Source organism: Rhineura floridana, chromosome 2 (genome assembly GCF_030035675.1).
Source record: "Rhineura floridana isolate rRhiFlo1 chromosome 2, rRhiFlo1.hap2, whole genome shotgun sequence".
Taxonomy (NCBI): domain Eukaryota; kingdom Metazoa; phylum Chordata; class Lepidosauria; order Squamata; family Rhineuridae; genus Rhineura; species Rhineura floridana.
The window spans coordinates 149,489,637-149,510,570 of NC_084481.1; the positions used below are offsets into that span (position 1 = coordinate 149,489,637).

Here is a 20,934-nt window from a genome sequence, read left to right on the forward strand (position 1 = left end):
TCCACAATGTTAAATGGAAAATACCCCTCATGCCATACTGATGCTTCCCAAAAGCTCATTTCAAAACAAAACCTTACAAAACTTATAGTCCTAAACTCCGAAATGATTGCTTAACAACCCTCTAAATTTTCATGGCGATACACAAAGCAGTCAGAGAGAATTGAGAGTTCAAGGTATACACAGAGAGAAAAATAAAACAGACCACTGTTGGACTTTTTTCTGTCAGTGTTTTCATAATTTGTTGAAATTAATTAAAAATCAGCCATGTTCAGAGAGTACCTATAATCCTATTACTGACCTTGCCCCATACTCTGACCTTCATCTTCTGCAATTTAAAAGTAAAAAAAAAAAAAATGGCTGATTTTTAATTAATTTAAGAAATTTAGCATTGGAGTCAATGATAAGCCCTGGAATGCTCAGTAAGAACCAACAGTCAGTGTTCTAAAACCCAGACTCACAGCTGCTGGGCTTGGCTAATTAGGGGGCCACACCCACACCAGACATTTATTTCACTTCAGACAATAATGACTTCCCCCAAAGAATCCTGGGAAATATAGTTTGTGAAGGGTGCTGAGAATTGTTAGGAGACTCCTATTCCTCTGCCAGAGCTCCAGTGGCCAGAGTGGTTTAACAGTCAGCCAGTCTGATTGAAGTTCTGTGAGGGGACCAGGGCGTCTTCTAGCAACACGCAGCACCCATCACTAACTATACTTCCCAGGATTCTTTTGGAGAATCCATGATTGTATAAAGTGAAATAAAGGTCTGGTGTGGATGTGGCCAGGTACAGCTTTTGTTTAAATTTGCGTGAGAGAGTAGATGTGCCTGCTGTAGACTAAAAAGGTGGGGGAAACACTGAAAACCAATGATATTGTTCACAATGTTTTCCTTTTGAAAAGGAAAGGTGTTTTCCCTCTGCCCAGGGCCTACCCACCCAATCTCCTCCCCTCCCCCTCCCTGCCCCTCCCTCAGGTCAGTTTCACCTATCCTAAGTATGATTGCACAGGAGTAAATCCCACTGAACTCAAAAAGCAAGCAAATAATCAAACCTGCCCTCCCCTCCTCTTCCCTCCCCTCCCCCTTCCCTTGCCCCTCCCTCCCCATCCCTTTCCAATCCCCTCCTTCCCCCTCCTCCTTCCCCTCCTCTCTCCCCTCCCTTCCTCCTTCCCTGTCTTCTCCCGTTCCCCTCCTCCTCCCCCATGCTCAGTTTTAACTATCCTAACCATGATCACACAGGAGTAAATCCCATTGAACTCAATAAGCATGCAAATGATGAATCCATTCTCAGCAAACTTGCACAGGATCCCATTTCTTACCTCCTGGATTAAAAAGCAGAGAAATTCACTAATAGGCAAAAAAAACAACAACCTTGCGGTTTAAGAACATACCTATAGCCAACAGGTATTTCTAAATGTAAATGTACTGCCTTCAAGTCGATTCTGACTTATAGTGACCCTATGAATAGGGTTTTCATGAGGCTGAGAGCCAGTGACTGGCCCAGGGTCACCCAGTGAGCTTTATGGCTATGAGGGGATTCGAACCCTGTTCTCCCAGGACATTTTAAAAAGCAGAGAAATCGGGCAGCTATAGTGAATGCACTAGGGGAGCAGGAGACCTGACCTCTCTGAGATATTGTACTGCCCTACACATTTGTAATACATTGGATAATGGAATGGACCAAGGCATGTCAGAAGGAAATCACCCTGTGCTTTACAGATTACAGCAAAGCCTTTGACTTTGTAAGTCATGAAAAACTATGGAATGCTTTAACAGAAATGGGGCTGCCACAGCATCTGATTGTTCTGATGCGTAACCTATACTCTGGACAAGAGGCTACTGTAAGGACAGAATATGGAGAAACCGATTGGTTCCCAGTCAGAAAGGTTGTGAGACAGGGGTGTATTTTATCATCCTATTTATTTGATCTATACACAGAATATATCACACGGAAAGCAGAATTGGACCAAGATGGAGGTGTGAAAATTGGAGGGAGAAATATCAATAATTTAAGATATGCAGATGATACCGTACTACTAGCAGAAACCAGTAATAATTTGAAACAAATGCTGATGAAAGTTAAAGATGAAAGCACAAAAGCAGGACTACAGCTGAACTTCAGGAAGACTAAAGTAATGACAACAGAAGAATTATATAACTTTAAAATCGACAACTAGGACATTGAACTTGTCAAGGATTATCAATACCTTGGCATAGTCATTAACCAAAATGGAGACAATAGACAAGAAATCAGAAAAAGGCTAGGACTGGGGAGAGCAGTTATGAGAGAACTAGAAAAAGATCTTCAAATGCAAAGATGTATCACTGAACACTAAAGTCATGATTATTCAGACCATGGTATTCCCGATCTCTATGTATGGAAGTAAAAGATGGACAGTGAAAAAAGTGGACAAGAGAAAGATCAACTCATTTGAAATGTGGTGCTGGAGGAGAGCTTTGCGCATACCGTGGACCATGAAAAAGACAAATAATTGGGTGTCAGAACAAATTAAACCAGAACTGTCACTAGAAGCTAAAATGATGAAACTGAGGTCATCATACTTTGGACACATCATGAGAAGACATGATTCACTAGAAAAGACAATAATGCTGGGAAAAACAGAAGGGAGTAAAAAAAGAGGAAGACCAAACAAGATATGGATTGATTCCATAAAGGAAGCGACAGACCAGAACTTACAAGATCTGAGCAGGGTGGTTTATAAGAGATGCTATTGGAGGTAGCTGATTCATAGCATTGACACAAGTTGTAACTGACTTGAAGGCACTTAACAACAACACATTTGTAAAAATACAAACACAATTTGGGTTGGTCTTTCACAGTCCAATCCACTTCCTGTGCAGCTTGGAAGAATTTGGTAACATGTGCCTCTGGAGTCAGAGCAGTATGTGTGGATTCCCCACCTCTGAAATCCTATTTTGTTCCCCCCTTCATCCCTGAACCCCCTCCCCGATATAGATATTTGAGCTTTTCCAGCCCCAAAAAAGGGTTGGATAATTTCTCCTCCTTACGGAGAAATTGGGTAAAATAGCTTCCTCAATTTGTCTATCCATAAATAGGTAGCAGAATTTCAAGGTGCAATTTGCATACATCTCTGGTAGGGACCACTGAAGTAGTACAGTCTGCAGGTCAATTATTGCATGGATAACAGAGGCTAAGTCCATCTTCTCTAAGAAAGGCTACAACTGGCCAAAGATTGGGAAAAGGGCATTCCTGGCAAGCATCATTACCCCGGCATCAGCGGAAAGCATTGGATCCAGGAGTTCCCCAATTGGGCACCTGCTCCAAACTTTTTTTAATTGAAATGATTCAATTTATATCCTATGCTAATCTGAGGCTCAGAAAATAAGCCCACCCTCCCTGCCAGTCTTCCCTGACCCTCTCCCCCCATACACCTTTCTGCTTTCAAAGTCTGTCCCGGAGGGTAAACTGCTGCTATGGTGCAAAAGCCCACATCTCATAGAGGACTCTCTTGTCTCAGATGGAATTATGTCTCTGGGCAAAGCAAAGGTACTAAAAAAAATCCTGTTTGTTAAAGAGCTGCTTTGAAGACCTGCTCCCTGGAAAATGAGAGAAAGAAGAAATTACAAGTCCCTATGTTTCTTGAACCAACAGCATCTAGCATCCAAACTGCTCCCACACCCTGAGAAAATAACTACATTTCTCAGGCTCCTGACACCTCAGATGTTGCAAATGCACCCTTCAAGGCTAGAAGGAGGGAAGGAGAGAGACACCAGCAAAATTTCACTAAAACCACCCTCAGGAAAACAAAAAGGATGGGAATGGTGGAACAGGATAACTAGGGACCCATGCAGGGAGGCTGAAGAGGCTCATAGGAGTTGGGGTGGTGTATGGATTCCATTATGTTCCTGATGATGCCACAGGACTGTGTTTGGATGCAAATTTTGTTTAATTCTTTTAAAGGTATTGTTCATTTGGGGTGAGCAAATAAGTTGGTTTACAAAACCCAATTCTAAATAAAGGCAAGGAGAGTCGATCCATCTCTAGCATCTAATCTCCTTCTGACCAAATCACTAGACAGACTACGGTAGGTAGACCTGGCATTGGGGAGTCCTATATGAAATTCACATCCAGTTTCAGCAAGGGAAGTGACTTTACCTTTTATTTCGTATTACAGAACACAAAAAAGAAAGTGTGGCACTTTTTCATTAACTGAATGTCTCGTGATTACATGTTATCTGGAATAAAACCCTTCAGTTGCATTACGATACTTGTACAAGGATATCTAAATTTGCACAAGGGGTTGAAACTTCAGCGGGGAAAAACTTATATCATCCTTCAGTAGTGAGAAGCAAGGCAAAGACAGTGATGCATTGTACAGTCTGTAACTATCCAGTGCTGGGTGGGCAACATTCAGCTTTTTACCTTGTATCAACATTTACATGTAGCTTCACTAGGTGTTAGATACTGTCTGCCATAAAATCAGACATCACTGTGTTCCACCTGTTCCTCCACCATGCATTATGATAGTAAGTAACATGCACTAAAAGAGAACACTAGCAGGGGTATAGTCATCCAGGGTCTCAGAGGGTCTTAGACCCCTTACTTTTTTGGGAGCCAGGTCCCAGCAGGATCTCTATATTTCCAGCATCCTATGAGCCAATCAGCATTAAAGGGGAGTGTGTTAGCCATTGAGAAAAGTCTTCTAACTTGCTTCCTTGTCGTTTCCTGCCTATTGGAGCCAGTCAATGTTGAAAGGGGTTCCGATTAGTTCCTACTTCAAAAAGCCAAGTTGTGGAGAGTGAGAATTCTGTAACTGCAGAACAACAAACAGTGAATCCTGTTCCTAGCATCCCATCAAGTAACAGCAGGAGATCAACACAAAGACACTAAATTCAATAATTTCAGCAATATCTCTGACAGTGAGAAAGAACAGTCAAATTGTGACAGCAACAGAGAAGCAGAAAGCAGTATTCAAGCCTGGCCAGATTATTCTATAATCTTAGAAGGTTGTATAATCTTAGAAGGGGGCGTGGTTGTGACTATTATGAAAGGACCCTGCACTTCTGAATATGCCTCTACACTCCTGGTTACTAGTGTGGCAGTGTCAATACTGGATTTGATATTATCTGCCCCTTGGCAATCATTTATGAAAAGAGATGTGTATTGGATTGTGCCATTTTACCCGAAACGTCCTCTTCCCCTGAACAGAACTCAGATCGCACCCTGGTATACACTGCGGTTGCGGGGTCTGAGACAGGAGGTGAGACGACTAGAGCGCCGGTGGCGGAAATCTCGCACTGAAGCCGATCGGACACTGGTCAGAGCAGCAATAGCCGCCTACCAGGTGGCAACAAAGGCAGCAAAGAGGGAATTTTTTGCTGCCTCTATTGCGTCGGCAGAGTGTTGTCCCAGGAGGTTGTTCCAAGTGGTCCGAAGCCTGGTTGGTCCAGTTGCTCAGGAACCCATGGAGCATTCCAAAGCCTCCTGTGACACATTTGCTAAACACTTTGCCGATAAAATCGAGCGCCTGAAGTGCATGATTCTGCACGCTGTGGATACAGGTAGTGGGCCAGAGTCAGCCAGTTGCATTCCGGTCCAATGGGATCGGTTTCAGCCTCTCCTCGCTGAGGAAGTGGACAAGGTGCTCTGTACTGTGAAGCCAACCACCTGTCTGCTTGATCCTTGCCCTTCGTGGCTCATTATGAGCTGCAAAGAGAGACTGGGCGAGGGGATCAAGGCAGTGGTAAATGCATCCTTGGAAGAGGGTGCAATGCCATCAGCCTTCAAGGAGGCAGTGATAAAGCCCATCTTGAAAAAGTCCTCCTTGGATCCCCAAGAGTTGAATAACTTCCGCCCTGTCTCTAATTTACCATTCTTGGGCAAGGTGATAGAGCGAGTGGTGGCCAAACAGTTACAGACACACTTGGATGAAGCAGATTACTTAGATCCATTCCAATCGGGCTTCAGGACTGGACATGGAACTGAAACAGCCTTGGTCGCTCTGGTGGATGATATGAGGAGGGCGTTGGATAGGGGAGAATATACCTTCCTCATCCTCCTAGATCTCTCAGCGGCTTTCGATACCGTTGACCACGGTATCTTGTTAAATCACCTGGAGGGATTGGGAATAGGGGGCACTGTTTTACGGTGGTTCCATTCCTATCTCTCAGTCAGGTACCAACGGGTGGCATTGGGGGATGAGGTTTCAGACCCTTGGCCTCTTAATTGTGGAGTGCCACAGGGTTCTATCCTTTCCCCCATGCTATTTAATATCTATGTGAAACCGCTGGGTGCCATCATCAGGAGTTTTGGGCTGCACTGTCACCAATATGCGGATGACACTCAGCTCTATCTCTCATTTAAGTCCTCACCAGAGTTGGCTGTGGATACCATGTCCAAATGCCTGGAGTCCGTAAGTGGATGGATGGGCGAGAACAGGCTGAAGCTAAACCCTGATAAGACCGAGGTGTTGCTCGTGGGTGACAGGACAAGGTTGGGGGATATAGACTTGGTGCTTAATGGGGTAAGATTACCCCTGAAGGACCAGGTCCGCAGCCTAGGGGTCATTCTTGACTCCCAGCTGTCCATGGAGGCTCAGATTTCAGCAGTGAGCCAGGCAGCTTGGTATCAATTACATCTGATACAGAGGCTGCGACCCTACCTTCCTATGCACCTGCTCCCACGAGTGATACATGCCCTGGTCTCCTCTCACTTAGACTACTGTAATGCGCTCTATGTGGGGTTACCCTTGAAAACGGTCCGGAAATTGCAGCTGGTACAGAATGCGGCGGCACGCTTGATTAAGCATAGCCGCCACCGGGATCATATTACCCCGGTGTTAGTAGACCTACACTGGTTACCAGTTGTTTACCGGGCCCAATTCAAGGTGTTGACCTTTAAAACCCTATATGGTTTCGGCCCAGCTTATCTGAAGGAATGCCTCCAGCATCACCAATTATGCCGCCTGACAAGATCAGCCACACAGGACCTCCTCTCGGTCGCACCAGCCAAAACAGCTAGGCTGGTGCGGACCAGAGACAGGGCATTCTCGGTTGTGGCCCCCACCCTCTGGAATTCTCTCCCTTTTGGTCTTCAACATGCCCCCTCCCTGATCAGTTTTCGCCGAGCCTTAAAGACCTGGCTATTCAGGCAGACCTATGGGATCCTTGGGATGGATTAGTTTTATGATGTATAAATTGATGTTTTAGAATGACTGATGATTTGTCTTTAATTGTACAGTGTATTTTAATCTGTTGTTGTAAGTCGCCTAGAGTGTCCGTTAACTCGGCCAGATAAGCGACTAACAAATAAAATTTATTATTATTATTATAATATACCCATTTGTGTTCTGTAGTTTGAACCTAAACACTTGGAATACTAAAATGAAAACATGGAATGAAGATGTGGGAAGATTATACTATTTACTTTTTTTTTTTAACCCCAGACAGACAACTCACTTATCTCACTATTAAGAAGTGGGTGTTCTATTTCATACCCATGTGGCTTGTGATCTATCAAGTTGAATTCAGCCAGCCAACGAAGTGTGGTGGCCCATGTTTTTGTTGCTTGCCTGGGACTTCAAAATAAGAGAGCATGTCAAGCGCTACCTGGCTTGGTGGATTACAAATTGTGAAGAACTGGCATAAATTGCGTAAGTGAAGTTTGCAGTACTATTTCAGGCTGCATAAGTTGTAGCCCACACACCAAAATTAATAGAACTCATCAACCATGAATGATGGCTTACAATGTTGTCAATAAACCTCTTTTTTTCTGCCCTTGGGAACTGTAACAAAATTAGGGTTACCAATCATCTGGCAGACCACAAACATAGTTGGTTGGCTTGATGGCTCACAAAATGTACAAGGCTGGTCTGTGTGACATAAAGTATATGAGCAGTGGTGGAAATAACTTTATCCTGATTCTTGACTTAACTTTGTTTGTTGTATGATATATGATCCGGCATGATCTTTATTCTGCACCACTAAATTAATGCATTTGATAAGTTTATAAAATTATGGGCAGAATTCAGTCATGTATTTTCAATTCTAATTTGATACTGTAGACTCTACAGTGTAGACAATTGATCAGTGTGATGGATCTGGTCTATAAGTAACCAGAAAGTATTGACATAGTGAACGCACCCTTTGCTTTAACTTGCCTATTTGATATTCTTCTCATATGTAAGTATGATTGTTTGAAATGTGATAACTGTTCCAAGTGTTGGGATAAAACTCAATTTGACAGGTTTGCATGGGGTTAAAATAGGTAGAGAGAAGGAACCCAACAAGTTTTCTAGACTGTCTTTCTGACCTGACCTGTGCTAACCTTACTTCAGGTGTAAAGCAATACTCATACAGTTGCTGACCTCATTTCCTGATTCCTCCCTTCTTTTTCATCCCACCCTGAGAGAGGAGACATCTTTTCTTTCTCTCTACCCTGCAGGGAGCAAAGAGCAAGCACGACACTTTGCATATCCAACTCTAGTTAGTGGGAACCAGGAAATTTATTCTATCAAGTATGTATTTTCTATAATAAACTAAGCTTTCTTATTTGTCCTAAACCCAAGTCTCAGAGTGATTACATCTAGTGATAAGGTGTACACCTTCAATCAAGATGCACATACAGCTCAGTTATACTGCTGTTTTGCTAATAACTCATTTGGAATTAAATCGGTGCTTGATGTTCAGACGCCAGAATGTTTGTGCCATCATCAGCACTGCTTTGTGAATAGTCATTTTCGCACATTCCACACTGATAACCTTTTACACATTTAAGCTTCAATGTAATTATCATTGTCTATAAGTTTTGTATTTCATTTCCCTTTGAAGTCACTGCCTACAATTTCCCCCACCCTCTCACCCACTCACCATGTATATTAACCTGTAAATTCATGAATAGCATGTTATGTATCTAATGAAATGGACTCTAGTTCACAACAGCTTATGTCGTAATAACTGCATTAGTCTTTAAGGTCCCACACGACTCATATTTGCTTTGCTGCAACAACAAATATAGCTACCACAGGATAAAGGGAGACATGAACAATACAAACAGAAGCAAAAGAAGGTATTTTTAGGTGCTTGGGGAGCAGCATTGTGCACCACCTGAAAGCTTATGTTTTCCTCGGAAAATTTCCAGAGTAGAAATTTGGTGCAACTCTAGTGCTAGCATTTGAGACAGCAAATTAGAAGGATAAACCTTTTCTTGATGAATAAAAGCACACATGCAATGGCCAAAATACTATCAATACTAATACTATCAATTACAACTGGAGCTGTTCAGGAAACTCACTGCTTGAAATTAAGCTAGTTGATATTACAGCACTTTGTAACATATAGTAGGATTCTTTTAAAAGAAAACCTCTAGTGTCATTAGCCAATCAGACTGCTGTCACAGTTAGCAGGGGCACACACACACTTCATACTAGTGTTTCCTAGAATTTGGAAGTATATAATACATAAGAGAGAGAAATGAGCTCTTCCAATCCTTAGTAAGAGGAAAATGTCCCTTCCCTTACATCCTGGGAGCACCCTGATAAGTTTTGGCAGAGACTTAGTAAGCACACAGCTGCTGAAACGTCCTGCCTAAACAATTTACAGGACTGAAAGAAAGGCAGTAAAACTCTCTCATGCACACACGTCCAGAGTGATTAAGTGGATTACATGTTTTCTGATACTCCCATAATGATATACTGGTAGTTGGAGTGGGACATTACAGCCACAAATTCTTCCACAAAGCTGAACAGCTCTGAAATCCATTTTACCGAGTAACTAAGCAATAAACATGAGAAGTGTTGCGACAGTTCTTTTGGAATTTGTATTGAGAGACATCCAGTCCTCTTTGTTGTCGCCCTGGGGTCCTGCTGGGAGGAAGGGTGGGATATAAATCAAATAATAAATAAATAAACATGTTAATGCTTTCCTGTCTTTGCACGTGTGTGTCCAACTTCACTGAATAAGGTGTTGCAATTGTTTCCGCAGGTGGACTCTGATGCAAGATGTTGATTAATAAGGGAAAAGCTGAGTCTGTTTATTCATAGCTCTCCGAGTTAGCATCAGGTGTGTGTGTGTGGGAGTGGCTAAGGGAAAAAATGGCCATGTAGGCTAAATTAGGACCCCTGCTGGGCCTAATTTGGCCAGAGGTTCCTCATGTCTAAACTATAGTCATTCTGACGAGGGCAAAATGGTCCAGGAACATTTAGTTTCCCACTGCTAATTCCTGAGTAGATGAGATCAAACTTGGGTAGTCACTACTATTATCACCACCATTAATACAGGTTTATAAATAGCTATGGGGGGAAGGGAAAAGAATAAATAAAACAGAAGAAGAAAACTTATCTCTAGACAACTGTTAAGGACTATTCTACAATTTGGGAGATAATGGGTTTTATCCAATAGTGACTTTGTGCCAGTGGCAGCCACTTCTGCTCTGGTTTTCACTCTATGTCAGCCTTTCCCAACCTGTGTGCCTCCAGATGTTGTTGGACCACAACTCCCATCAGCCTCAGCCATTGGCAATGCTGGTTGAGGCTGATGGGAGTTGTGGTCCAACAACATCTGGAGGCACACTGGTTGGGAAAGGCTGGTCTATGTCCTGTAGCTCTCCGTGCCATATCCCATACTGGATATAACATGGAGGACTTCCTCCAACCTCCAGGAGATGTTTTGGCAGGACATGAATGGTTGCAGTGGGTGGGAGGGGTTAGTGAAAAAGAGTGGACCATTTTGCAAGAGCTAAAGTGCTAGCACACAGCAACTATTGCATGCACTCAAAATAGCCTTCCTAGAGAGGCTCTCTTAGTGCTTTGTTTGTGGTCGTTTTGGCACCAAGTAAAGACCTTATTATTCAAACAGCTTTTGTAAACTGTGTTTTAAATCTGGGGCTATAAACATTTATGCTGCCTCTATGCAAGAAAGGTGGCTAAGACAGTATATATATTTCAGAGAAACATAGGATGAACTACAAACTAGAACTTCTAAACCCCAAAGCAACCTAACATACAGCTTCAGAACTGATGCAAGGGGTTTCTGGTTCATCCCCCCCACACACACACACCTTTAAATCAACATTAATCCCACCTTTTCTCCAAGCAGCTCAAATACATTGTGTTTCCAAGGATATACTTCATCCAGGCATTCCCCAGATCCACATCTGCTTAGCTTCAGCAAGGTTTCTTGTGTATCATTCATGTCCACTCAGGACATAATCACAGCTTGTTTACATAAATATTCCTGCATAGCCCTAACTGATCACACTGTACTTTACTGCCTGCAAATAACATGTAGAGGCTTACTACTGCCAAAACGCACCAAACCATTTCAAGAGTGCTTTCATAGCCTTATTAGTCAAGGAAATCCGGCATTCATAGGGAAGATACTACAGTTTAAATTATCCACCAGCTTTTCCCTTGACAATATTTACATTTAAGGAAAGCACAGAAGTTTAAAATTATGATCTCCTCACTTGATTAGTATTTTGCATTCACTTTGTATTGTGTAATATAATGCAAAATATAAACACTTTGCAGGTGCTAAAGCTGCAAAGGCAATGGAGAATTAGCCCCACTAAGGTTCCATTGTCCTGTTGATACCAGAATCCCTAGTAAAAGCTTCTGAGGCTCAGTGTACAGACTGTAGCCAATTTATCTTACTTGTTGCTAGTTGCAGTATTGAAAGAGATATAATTGCATTCCACTTTCACATAAATTGTAGGGATAATCTAGCCAATGTCAAACCCTTTTAAGCCACATTTGGTGTCAATAGGGAAATTGGGTGAATGAAGCAGTAACTCTTACACTGAAAACAAAGGGACTTCTGAGTGCCTTCCATATTTTATGGATATTAATTATTTAAGGATGATTGCAGATAGCAAACAGATGAGGAATGGTAGGTAAGAGGAGCAGCTCTTATTTGTCCAGTTACTGGAAAACCCCATCACACACACATTCAGCACAATAATGATATATTCAGACATGATATGTAGCATCAGGAATCCCACCTTCCACATAAGATGGCAATATCCAAAATCATAAATTGAATCTTCATCACAATGTTCTTCTGACACATTGCTAAATGTACAGACATCTGAGCCAATCTCCAAACAGCTTAAGCCGAAAAAAGTAATGCAGACTTTCATACAGCATGTTACCCCAATAAACTAATTCAAATAAACAGAGGTTGGAACAATGCAAAGAGGGAAAAAAACAGCATGCAAAATGGCAAGGGAACTTTTATAAGAAGGTGTTGGTAGAGGCCATAAGAGCATGAGCTGATTCCTGACTATCCCCAGCACAGCCAAATGGTTTGACACCATCTATAATCTTCCCAAGAGTCTGATCTGTGACTACCAAGGGGAAGGGAAGGTATCTGTCACATTCCTTTTCCCAAAAACAAAATAGGTTCACACATGTAGGTTCATTTCTCAATAGCTGAAGCATCAAATGGTGATTAGCAAGTGTTAATGAGCCTCTGCAATCATTTAGGAGTAGTGTTCATGATTTATATGCAGAAGGTATCAGGTTCAATCTCCAGCATCTCCAAGTCAGAAAAATTCCTTTCTGAAAACTTAGACAATTGGACAGTCAACGTAGCACCTTTTTTTAAAAAAAGTGGAGGTATTTACATATTAACAGTGGGTTGCATTCAATTACATCCTAACTGGTGCAGATCCGCCATTTTTTGTTCCCATATTGTTTTTGCAATTGCCAATCCACTGGGGGTTTTTAAGTGAAAAAAATTAATTTCTAATGAAAATGCTTATGATGAAGGCACTTGATCCACCTTTTGTCCTGACCATTGAGACTGTATTTTGCCTCAGGCTGATGTGCTGCTTAAAGATGACTCCCCCCTCATTTTGCTATTATTGTTGTTTTGCAGTACTTCTGATTTTTACTATTGAAAAGTTGTCCACCTCTGCTTTTTTTAGCTTCTTTTTGGGGGGAATTTATAGCTAAGTCTTTCACTGACACACAACATAATCAGTCACACAATGCAATTAGTCATATGCACACAGCCACAGCACAGATTCAGAAGCCTGGGGGAGGGGATCCTGTTCAAGTCTGTTCTGTACTACAATTTAATGGGTGGGAGAAAAACAGATGGTTTGTTGACCATTTCTGAGAATTAACAAAAAATTGGAGGGACGTTAATGGATGTAAATAGCTATTGTTATCACCTAGATAGCAGTTAAGAATGCATCAGCTTAGAGGAAAACCAGTTACAAAGAACGTAAAATTTGGGGGCAGTTTTTTAAAACCGTTTTGATGGCAGCTGCGACCCACCACAAGAAATCAATGCTTGTTCAGAAACACAGCAGATTGTTGGATTATATCAGTATCTGCTAATAAATTCAATTTAGCAGATAGTCTCCTCCATTTCTAGTCCTCAATCGGTAGAGGTTAAAAATGGTCAAGAAATATTGACTTTCACGACGTTTGTGATAATTTCTCTTAGCTCTTCCAACAAAGTTTGCATCGTGCAGCTATTTTGTGAGCCATTCTTTTGATATTGTTTACCTTTTTTTTCTTGAAGGTTTAACGCTATAGACCTAAGCATATTTGTCAGTAAGTACTACTAAGATCAGTGTAAATAATATGGGCAGGATCAGATTGTAAGTTGAATTTCTTTGAGCGCAATACATGTCATATTTCCGATCACTTTCTTCTTTTACAAGATTTCCATGTAACATCTGTTTTTTTAGTGGGTGACCTTTTGTACTTCACAGTTCTTGTGAGGATAAAAGAAGATGAATCCCTGACCTCTGGAATAAAAGGTGGGATAAAAATGTAATAAATAATAACATGATTCTGGGAGGTGCTAAATTGTGGTATGTGTTTTTGTGTAGTGATATGGAATTAGTTTGTTGTGTGTACACAAATACATTATAAAGCAAACCAACAGTACAATACAATTTAAGTGGAATGAAACCATTTAGTGGGCAAATCAAAAGGTTTTACCTGGTATCATCATCATTATCAATACAGTGTCAGTGCCAGGAAGGCATTCCACAGTTGGTAGAGTTTCAGCACAGGGCATGGTGAGTGCCACTACAGAGAAAGTATTCTGTTTTGTACATACATAATATATTTCTCTTAAAAATGGAATACAAAAAAGCCAGACTGTCAGAATTAAAATGGATAGGAACCAGCTAGCGAGCCCCATCCCTCTTGACGACTTCTCTGTTTTTGCTGCTTTATTTATACTGGTCTTTGCAGGTCATAAAAAACTTTATTGTAAAGCTAATTCAATTATTCCCTCTATAGATGGATGTGCATTTTATTTCAGCCAGGATGTTTAAAACAACAGAGGGGAAGTTACTTACCTGACTTCTAGATAGTTTAATATGCCAGGAATACAAGTGCATATTCTTTTCACAGCAATCAGTTCAAATCTGAGTGATCAGATTGAAAGGATAATAAACTTTCTGTATTTTATCCACTTGTGTGGAAGAGGTAATTTCGGTAGGTGCGTCTCTCTTTCTTTCATCAGACCCTGCTTGACAAGTTACACCTGCCAAAACTTCCTCTTCCACAGGACTGCTGAAGGGATAACAGTTGTATACTCCAGCCCTCCCCAACCTGGTGGCCTCTGTTTTGGACTACAACTTGCATTAGCATGGTCCAGCACAGTGTAGATGGGGCTGATGGGAATTATATTCCAAAACATTTGGAAAGCACCAGTTTGGGGGTGTTTGCAATTCACCATTCTAATTTGCTAATTAAATGGAGGTTTGGGATGTTGGTTACAGATGGGTGTATGGTTGATGAATCACCAGACTGCAACACTATACATGAAACTCTTCATTATACAGCCATGAAAATGGTTGTATACTATAGCCAGCATGAATATTTCACATTCTGCCATGTTAAATTGAAAAGGAAAGGAGTTTTCCCTCTGCCCAGGGCCCACCAACCCACTCTCCTCCCCTCCTCCTTCTTCTTCCCTCCCTCCCCCCAGTTAGTTTCACCTGTCCTAAGGATTGCACAGGAGTAAATTCCATTAAACTCAATAAGCATGCAAATGATCAAAGCTGCCCTCCCCCCTCCTGTCCCCTCCTCACTCTTCCCTCCTCCCCTTACTCTTCCCCACTCTAGCCCTCCCTTCCCCTCCTCCTCCCTCCCCCTCCAGTCCTCCCTCCCCCCTCCAGTCCTCCCTCCCCCTTTGTGGTCAGTTTTCTCTAATCTAAGCATGATTGCACCGGAATAAAATCCCACTGAACTCAATAAGCATGCAAATGATCAATCCATTCTCAGCAAACTTGCAGAGAATCCCATTTCTTACCTCCTGGGTTAAAAAGCAGAGAAATTCACTAATAGGCAAAACAAAACAAAAACGTTGTGGTTTAAGAACGTACATATATCCAACAGATATTTCTTCCAAACTTTTAAAAGTGGGAAAATTGGACATCTATAGTGAATAGGGCAGCTATAGTGGGCCAGGGGAACAGGAGAGTGACCTCCTCCCTGAGATATTGTAAAAATGCAAACACAATTTGGGTTGACCTTTCACAGTCCAATCCACTTCCTGTGTGGCTTGGAAGAATTTCGTAACATGTGCCTCTGAACATATGGTGAGTGGTGGCAATACCTGCAATCATGACTGCATCTCCAAAGATGGAGAAATACAGTTTTATATGTTTGTTGATGTTCTTCTTACTTTGCTTCTTTCTTGTGTTATTACTGTTTCTACAGAGAATCTAATCTAGAAAATAATATTTCTCTCATCATTCATCCTAGAAATCTGTGTCAAATTTATTTTTATTAGTTTCAAAGCCTTTTTATTGGTCAATATCATGTGATGGTAAAGAAAGCCTTTTGTGTTTCAAATTGGAGGTTATGTTCTATTTCTATTCTGGGTGCGTTAACAGTTGAATCTGAAACTGCCGTTTGATGTAAAATCAGACTGATCACAATATGTTGCTGCTTAAGCAATAAATCTAGCTGTGGGGGGGGGGGAATTGGCTTGCCCAACATGCATGTGTCCAGCCTATGCTTAAACCACTCCATTTAAGGAAAAGTGTTCATGGCCAATTAAAAACATAGAGCACACCAAGAAATTCGCTAGAATATATTTCACTTCCCACTGTTTTATCTTGTGCAAACTGAGACACTCCTCATGTCCACTGGAGACTATTCTGCAGAATAGTCAGTATAAAGTAAATCAAACATATTTAAAGTGAATATCTGAACTACATCAGTTGTCTTAATATTGTTGCTGTGTCCCTGCCCCCACCCACCCACCCACCCACCCATCCATCCATCCATCCATCCAAAAGAGCAGCACAGAGCAGCACATGTTTTGTTTCTGTTATTTGGGATGAATGCAGGTGTTGCCACCACTCACCATATGCTCAGAGGCACATGCTACCAAATTCTTCCAAACTACACAGGAAGTGGATTGGACTGTGAAAGAACAACCCAAATTGTGTTTGCATTTTGACAAATGTGTACGACAGTGCAATACAGAGAGGAGGTCAGGTCTCTTGCTCCCTGATGCATTCACCATAGCTGCCCAATTTATCTGTTGGCTATGCATATGTTCTTAAAGAGCAAGGTTTTTTTGCCTATTTGTAAATAGAAATATAAAGAACCATTGCCTATCAAAGCGTTCTTGAATTTCTGATAACCTTTTCATCCCATACAAGATGAATATATATCCTCTATCATATCTGTATGCTAACTTCATTATAAAATAAGCTCTTCCCTATATAAGGAAAGGCTGCAACAAACTAGTTAGCTGAAAATTTGTTTCCCAGAAATATCAGCAGAAATAGAACGAAGTCCCTTCTGAACAACATGATGCTGGGGAAAGAAAGAAAAGAAAAAAAAGGGGGGGGAGGAACAAATCAATGAACTAACCAAAACTATCTGATTACAGTGCTATACCAGTCCAGGGTAAGAGGGGGGGTTCCAATTGCTATGGCAAAAGTAGTAGTAATAGTAGTAGTGCTTCATTAAGATATCTAGTAAAATAAAAGCCAGGAGAATCCTCTTAGTTTGGCTCTCATGAGCCTCATTGCTAATATTATCACTTTAGCAGATTGCATTCAGGTCAATGAGTTTTGAATGTTTTCCAGTCTAGCTTACATGAAGCCAAATGAAGCTCTTGGACCACCTGATGTCAGTTTCCTCACTCTCAGACATGACAATGGAATCAATGAGTCTCTGCATCTCACCTGGAGGTGATGACCCTACTGATTGCATCACACATGAGGGAGCCCTGTGTTGGATCAAGCCTTGACACCTGTGAATATGGGCAGAGTGAGGACAGAACTGTCTTTGCTTAAGCAATATGCTCCTCTTGCTGAGGGATTCTCTAGTTTCCAGTGTAGCATCTAAGATGTGCAAAATCAACTTTTTTCACAGATATTCTTGGAATGTGTAAGAAAGAAGATGCAAACTGAATCTTGGGATGTCCCCAAACAATTCTTATGCACAATAAAAATTGGGAGGAAAACCTGCCTAACATATTTAGGCTTTATGGGATGAAAATAGTGTTAAATTGCCAACGCACTGTGCCACTAATATGTTTCCTGGCTTCTGAAAGTTAAGCTGTTACACCAGGCTGTAGGGATACTGCTGCAGGATAAATACTGAGAGATCCATTTGTTGAACTGCTATGTCCAGGCCATGAATCCCTGTAGTTTTTCAAGGCAAAGCAACATTGTTTCCTGTCTTTTGTATCTCTTGTAGCTATATGGATTAGGGTTTATCAGATTAAACTAGGAACATACAATTTTTTAAAAAGACTAATTTTACCTCTATTTTTTTTAAAAAAGGTCACACATAATGTTAAATGGACTTTTCCATTCCCCAAACCAAAAATGATGGTTTCTTTCATTGGGTTGCAAAATCACGTGAAGGATCTTTTTATAATTGTTTATGAATCTGCATTAAGCCTGACAGGTATTGTAGGCTGCCCAGAAGTTACAAACATAAAGATTCAACCCTAGCAGGTTTGCTGTTGTTTCTAATTGTCAACGACAGCCACACTTCAGCCGCCTGGAGCGGTTCAATTAACATACCACTACTATACAAAATACTCTAATATGTTCAGTGTCTCAACAAGAGGCAAGTGTCTCATACTCCCCTTCTGTTCAGAAACTTGAGCTCCCAGTTACAACGCTAGAACATTAACAGATTGAGATAGGGACCAAGCCATCTCCTCTCTTTCCTCTTTTTGTACCAAGTTCTGGAGAAAAATTTGTTGTTGTGAACCAGATTAAAAAAGACAGGAAGAAGGGAGAAAGAAGATAAGCTCTTCTAGAGAAACAACAACAAAAATACCACATAATATGTCCTGAAATATCACTATGGCAACATTTATACAATGCACAAAAAACTCTGCAGGTTTCTGTATTTGCTTCCTTGGATACCAAACACAATCCCTCCCCTTCGAGTGTGTGTGTGTGTGTGTGTGCACGCGTGCGTGCGTGCATGCGCACGTGCATGTGTGTGTGTATCCAATTTTTATCCTATAATAACATTCTAAGAGTCCCTTCCTTGTAATCCATACAAATGGATCGTATATATACATTTGCCACATTAACAACCAATCATATATTAGCTAAGCTAACAAACAACCTTTCTGCTGTTGCATAAGGGTTATGCAATACTCTTTATGAAAATTTACTAGTCAGTGCACAAAATACGTTTTCCAGCCCTTTGAGCAGTCTAGGAAAGTCAACTATTACCTTTTTCAAAGGGGGGGAGGAGATGCTTCTTTTTTATAAGCTTAGATAAATCACAGCCCAACATCATATCTCTCAGCCTTTTGCCAAGTGAAATAAATCCTGTTTAAAGACAAAATGGGCTGTCCACACTAAAGGGTCCATTGCTATAAATAATGGCTTGCAGGATCAAGCACCCCATAGCAAGTAAAACACCACCATTATCAATTAGCAATGTCGTTTCTGTAAAAAAAAATTGAGTTGGTCTTTTAAAAGTTGCCCATATCTTTAAAAAGGTGCCCACATTAAAACTTGCTTACAGACTTTTGCATTATTGGCTGTTCTTATTAATGAAGCAAAAATCTCTTTAGCCAGGGGTGCAGACACATTAGTAGAAAGACAGAATCTTCCACTGCATTTCTTCAGACTATACTTTCTCACTGGATATGCCCAGCAGATAGTTTAATTCTCCCCCAAAAAAGTATATTTAATTTTTTCAGCACCACATTCCCTTTTTTAAAAGAGCGAGCAAGAGAAGAAAACTCAAGTTACAGTCTTTTAAGACCCTGATAATCCATGTAAATATCTGCACACATTGTTGTATGCACACTCTTTTTTCATACCAACAGGTTTTATGCAACAAAATTAAGAGTTTAAAGACCCTGGTACCTCAAATTAAACTGTTGATTTTATAAGGTATCCACATGCCCCCCCCACTCTAAAGTATCAGAACATAGATATTTAAATGATATACATGTAGATATACTACAGAGAGAGAAAGGGGAAGCAAAAGAAACTTTCTTAAATATTCACAAGATACAAGAGCTTACTGTTCTGATGTTTTTTTTCACTGGCTTTAGAAAAAGAAAAGAAAGACAAACCTTCACCCAATAGGAACTACATACATCTCTTAAGCATGCAGTTGTTGCTTCCAAGATTCCTATGAGAAATGTCTTGCATCACAGACTATCAGACTGTTAAGAATCATTTTAATTTTTAGATTAGCTAATCTTGGATCATCCAAGACCAAGAACAGCAAATGAAACAAGCCTTTTACAGCCTATACTTGTTCCATTTCAATAGCAATTCATGCATTTCTTTTTTTATACACAAAATTGTTCCCTATTCACACACTCCAGGCTGTCACTTTCCGAGCTGCCTGATGTAATTACAGAATTGCTTACCCCTTTATCTTGAAAAAAATAGGAAGGCATCTTGGCTAATTATCAGATGCTGATGAATGTTGCACTTATATTCTGACACAAGCAATAGAAAACAGTGTCAGCCACATAAAATTTCCACACAGGCAAGTATGGGATCAGTGCTGCTCATTCAAAATAAGGAAGGGGGAAAGGAAGATTCTTGAGCGTATTTTAAGTGCTGCTGGTGGTATTCCCCATGAGCAATACTGGAACACACACCTGGATGCCACCCATTACAAGATGGAGAGTGCTCAACTCCAGCCTGATCCACATGGTTTTAGCTCCCATACAAACTACATTTAGCATCTCTGAAAGTGCACAGCCACCTCTACACAGCACTGAAGTTTATTCCTGTTGCATTCCCAGGCTGTGACCATTTTCCCCCTTGGTGACATTTCAGTGTTTAAGTGTCCTTGGAGCTTCTCTGGCCCAACATGACACAGTGATAGCAGTACCCTACTGTCAAATGACATGGTGGCTTTGCTTAATGATCTCTGATTTATGGGATCACAGCAGAGAGATCCTGTGGCAAGGGGACTGGTTTTTTCATGCTGTCTTTGCCTTCTCTATCTCCTTTCATGACTTGCTCAACACCAGCACATTTCATGCTCTATCACTGCTGATGCAAGAATTGTCCATAATAGGACAACTATGTCTGACAGAATATACAGAAACTCATCAGGAGGATTAGGGGGAATCACTATGATCAGCTGTCACAGATTGACAAATACCCCCTACATGTCCCAACAAGAAAGATGTGTGTGAAAATATACTTGTTTGCTTAAGGGAAATTTGTAAAGAATGTGAGGAATGGAAGTGACATTTTCCCTTTATATCTGGTTAAAAGCATTGTAGAATTAGGACCCAATTCCACCCATGTGTGTATTTTAAAAAAATCCCATGGGAACACTTGGAAGCCGAGTAAAAGGTTTATTGCTTTTCAAGTAACTAACAGCGTGGTGTAGTGGTTAAGGTATTGGACTACAGCTAGGGAGACCAGGGTTCGAATCCCCACATAGCCATGAAGCTCACTGGGTGACCTTGGGCCAGTCACTGCCTCTCAGCCTCATGAAAACCTTATTCATAGGG

At 41.0% G+C, this 20,934-nt stretch overlaps 1 protein-coding gene across 9 annotated transcripts in view; it reads right to left on the bottom strand.

The window, feature by feature from the left end:
• Positions 1-20,934, bottom strand: part of LRRC4C (leucine rich repeat containing 4C) — a 637,988-nt gene that overhangs the window by 223,641 nt on the left and 393,413 nt on the right. Inside the window, exon 1 of one of the 9 annotated variants that reach the window (XM_061613162.1) lies at positions 18,668-18,739. The exons of 7 other annotated variants lie outside the window; for them this stretch is intronic. The gene's annotated coding sequence lies outside the window, so the exon portion shown is untranslated. Of the gene's footprint in view, positions 1-18,667; positions 18,740-20,934 lie in introns of those variants that run through there. One more of the 9 variants, XM_061613164.1, reaches the window with a different exon arrangement.